We start from the raw sequence: 5,034 nt of genomic DNA on the forward strand, positions 1-5,034 counted from the left end.
TCAAAAGGGGCCCCAAAACAGTGCAAAGGATCTACTTCACAAACCCTTTGTAGTGACTCACAACATTTGCAAGCCCAAGAGTTACTATATGCAGAGCCATCCTTTGTCACATACCTCTTAGGAGCCCCTCCTCAGTTTCATATGTGATGAAGTCACTGTGCGTTACATGGGGTGATTCACACTTTGCAGGCATGCAAACCCAGGGCCACGTGTTTTTCATGAGGGCTGTGAACATGGAGAGTAGCATAATCCCATGTCACAGCTACTATGAGACTGAAAACATTTCAAGGTTAAACTGTCTTAAACATGCCAAAGAGGTAGGACTGCACAGAACACTTAATCTCATCAGCTGAAAATAGATTCAAATGGTGTCAAAACTGGCCTAGACTATCTAACCAAAACTATGCTGAGAGTTTCAGTCAAAATGCAAGTGATTAGTATACTTAGTGCATTATAATGACCTGTAGAATGAAGGGGCTTAGGTCAACTGGAGTCATCTCTCAAGTGTCTGTTCTGCATATTTTCAGAATACATTGTTATATGCATGCCTTTTAGTTGTTTAAGTATCTATTAGAAAAACAAGATAAGAGTATGTGGTAGTCACACATATATCTGTTTCTCCCTTGTGATTTTGTAGACCAAATGCAACTACAGGCAGTCATGCACAACTGGTCTTATATTCAACTCAGTTTCTCCGCATCTGTAGGCTTACATTAAGAAAACACTTTTCATAGCTTTATGAACAGATTTGGATGCTTAGCAATAATTTCCATTTACCTTTTAAGTTGAAAACTTAAGATGGCACTACATAGGAATTTCTGTTTCAGAAAAAAATATCTTTTTTGGGCTAGCCAAAATGTTGAACGAATTTTGACTCTTAAGAACACAGTGACACCTAAAGGCTAAGTACATCAGTCCTGTATTACAGCCACTACTGCGACTGCAAGTCATACAAACTACGTTTTAAGTGATGGCTTAAATACTGCTAGCAGAATAGCTGTGGCAGTACCAAGCTAAGCACAGGCTGTAAATTCTGCTTGAGAACTGGAGTAAATATTCAAGTAGTTAAACCAAGTATATCTCTTTAGTTTTGTAATTATACTGCTAAATATATAATTTGAAATGGCACAGTATGCAGCACGCAAACCCAGGTTATGTTATGTCAACCTCCTTTGACTGACTTTTGAGGCGCTACTATATTCACCTTTGCTCCTTGTCTTCTTTTTGCCTCAACAAAGGCTTCCTCAATTATGCTATAGGTATATATCTGCCCTTATTGCCTCTTAATTTTAAATATTAGCCCATTTCAGACAGTTTTGGTAGGGAGAATATAAATAGTTTATGTGATTAAGTAGCTAGAGGAAAGAGAGCCTGTAATGGTCCCTAGATGCCTCCTGACTGAAAGAAACGTTGCAATGTGAGTGCAGCTGTTACTATACAGCAGAGTCCACACCAGGCACCCTTACAAACATGCAGAGTTAATAAATCTAGAAAACGTTTTTGTTTGGGCTTAACATCTGTAGACCATGAGTCTGTAAAAAAAACAGACTTCATTAGTTCTATCCATCCCAAGATGATGTGATTTTAAAAAATATTTCTGGTTACTGTAAAATCAGCATTGTAGAGGAAATAGTCTCAAGAAATGCTTTCCAATACATAAAATGTATTGAAGCACATTTGTTTGCCAACAAATCCACAATGTCTATCCCTTCCTCCCCATGGTATATACGAGTTAACAATTTTCAGAATTTCATTGCACTTTTGTACAGTATTGAATAACTACACTGGCCTTCATAAAAAATATTACCGCTAAACTGAATGGATTCAGCTGGTGAGTATCCATTTGTGGTAACTACACAAAGGGAATTGTTCCTTTCCCTTAATTACTTCTGTCAGATTTGTCTCCCACCCCACTGGTTATTGCTTTCTTCTGCTCCTCATGGTCATTCTAATCATCACTGGAAGCAAAAAGAGCTAAGGGGAAAATGGATTTGGTTGCTCCTCCACAGGTATACTCAATTGTGTTTCTCTACCTGACATCAAACATGCATTATCCATTAACAGGGAGCACAGGTTTATCAGCAATATCTTCTGCCATGTCCAAGTATCATATGTGCTGCTTTCAAGATCAAGAAACACAGAGTTAGGATAATATCTCTATCATGAAACCCTAAATTTCCAGAAATTTGGGACAGATATGCTTAGATCTTTTTTTTCCAGTGAGCTCCTCAGAGATCAGAAGGGGTTTACTCCCAAAACACCAGGTTTCTTTTAAAATGTAGAATAGAATATTTACACTTTAAAATGAACTCTGAGAGAATATGTGAAATAAAATAAGAGTGAATAAATTTTTTACAAACAAGATCTCATTTGCCACCTGCATGCTAGTAGTGTAATGTCAGGCAGCTGGAGGGCGTTGTGAGGTGCAATAAACTCTGTACAAGTCCTTCTAGCTCATAAACGTTTTTAAGATCTAATCTCTGAGATCCTTCTGCTGTTTCTCTTAGCTTTCTTTCTAACTACAGGATTCCACTAATTTTTTGCTGCCACGCCATTTTTATTTTTTGAGTATGCACAATTACTTGCCAGGAAAGCAGCATGCTTCTACTCTCCCCCAGGTGTCCTATCTTACTGAGGTACTGTTTTCTTAAAGGAATAGTAGCATACAGACTGAAAACACAGAATAAAAACTGCTCTATCACAGGCAACCATACCCCACTTTAAACTTATTTTATGCCTCTTTGAGCTGGCTACAAATGCAGAGAATTAAAGCAAAACACTTATTGTTGGTAATAATAGTAAAAATCAGTAACTGCTAGAGTATGAGGAAAAAGTAATGAGAAAACTGATCAGTATTTTATGTAAAATATTCACCTTTGAAGCTTGGGGCCTTTTCATTTCTAGAAAAAATAAACAGTTAAGAAACAAAAGATAAAATTCCAGGTAAAGCAAAGTGAAATTTAATGAGTTACAATTTGTTACATATAGGGAATTCCAGTGCCAAGATGCTCAGCCTTCTAAGTACCTTGCTCAAGGAAAGCATAGTGCCAAATTCAGTTACCGAATTTGGTAAGTAGCACATGAGGTGCACAGTGGGTGTTACATAAGGTACATTCATGATTCCCAGAACAGATACAAATTTTTGTCACTTTCAAGAATATTAAAAATGTAGAAGCATAAAGATCCCCTTATCTTTCAGTCTTGCTTAGTGGAACATCAGCCTCTAGTGGGGACTGCCTAATAACTTACAGATATGTTCAAAATTTGGGTGCATTCTTACACATACGAGGCAAGATCTGGGATTCCCTTACAGGTAGCTACAGGTCTCCTCAATGGCAGTATGCACCCTGTGAACTACTTGCAGCAAACTTCTAGGTCAGTCCCACTAAGGCTACAAGAAAGGAAGTCAAAAGGAGAATATGGTGGGAATGCAATACAGGAAATTGTAATTCTATTACAGAGAGACTGGAAACAAGAGATTTTTTATGCCCTCATGCCTTATCTATGTAATTCCTGCTATTTAGAAGTGCAACCAGAAAGCATTTGTAGTTTGTGAAAGATATTATGAAACAAAAGAAAATCTAGTACCACATGTAAATTACTTTAGGTACTGTAGTTATGCACTTTCTAAATCTGGGGCAGTTTATATCTGAAAATGTACTCTATTTCAAACATGCCTATCAAGTAGTCCTAGGAGATGGAAAAACTCACCATTTCTTGAGTGAAAGCTGAAGGATTCAGAGGTGTTTGGTGACAGTAAAAAAGTGGGGCGAGATACTTTTTCCTCTCTCTGGTCTGTGGGCATGTGGGTCAAAATAGGGTAGTGAGTACCAGTTTCCTTTCTGAAGGCCTTAGAAGTTAAATCTAGTGCACAGAGAAAATATACACATTCTCAGCACTTGCCAGAAAGACCAAACATCTGGTTCACTGACCATGATTTTGTAGAGGAAAAATGTGTATTTTTTTTCTTTTAAGTGTTAAAGAACACTCATGGAGATCTTTATTACACAAGAGGGAATGAAAGAGGAGGATAGATCAGGAGAGAATAGGGTCAATCTCCAGTTCAGCTTCTGGGAGGTGGCACCAAGCTACAACAAACACAGAAAGAAGGTCACAAAAAGGCTTCTGTTGGAAAGTGCACTGCCAGGACATGCTAGGCTTGCCACTAGATCATGACATAACACATCCATTTTTATCAAGTCTTTTGATAATGGTATTTACTCCCTGCAAGCATCCCTTGAAATACCAGGGTTATATCAAAACTTCTGCTGCAGTAAAAATAGTAGTAGCAGAGCCACGATGTACCTAAAAACACAAACTGTAGCATGTCAAAACAGAAGATTATACAAATCTCAATTTTAAACACAAACTTTTATTTTAAAGCCTGTTAACAACACCTCTGCTATGAAGACAGGCTTAGAGTTTGGGCTATTCAGCCTGGAAAAGAGAGGGCTCTGGGGAGACCTTACAGCAGCCTTGCAGTACCTGAAGAGGGCCAACAGGAAAGCTGGGGAGGGGCTTTTCATGAGAAAGGGCAGTGATAGAACAAGGGGTGATGGTTTTAAACTGAGAGAGGGTAGCTTAGATATTAGGAAGAAATCCTTCACCACGAGGGTAGTAAGGCACTGGTGGCAAGGTTACCTAGGGAGGTTGCTGATGACCCCTCCCTGGAAGAGTTTAAGGCCAGGTCGGATGACGCTCTGCGTGCCCTGGTCTAGTGCAGGGTGTCCCTGCTGACAGCGGGGAGGTTGGAACCTGATGATCTTTTAACGTCCCTTAACCATTCTGTAACAGCCATCGGGAGATCTGACCCCTCCTTTCTGCACACCTGGGAGCTCGCAGTATCGCTCACTGCCTGCAGACTTGTCTGTACTACCATTTTGTCTCCAGTCCACTGCGCGTTATTTTAGCCTAAACTCCCTACTTACCTACAGTATTTGCTTCGCCTTGGAATAAACCAAGAGATTCTCCAAGGGAATTTTCGATTAGACCGTGACTAGCATTTCCTGTCTTTGGGTACTGATGAGCACCCAC

This window comes from Chaetura pelagica, unplaced genomic scaffold (genome assembly GCF_000747805.2).
Source record: "Chaetura pelagica isolate M959 unplaced genomic scaffold, ChaPel_1.0 scaffold74, whole genome shotgun sequence".
Taxonomy (NCBI): domain Eukaryota; kingdom Metazoa; phylum Chordata; class Aves; order Apodiformes; family Apodidae; genus Chaetura; species Chaetura pelagica.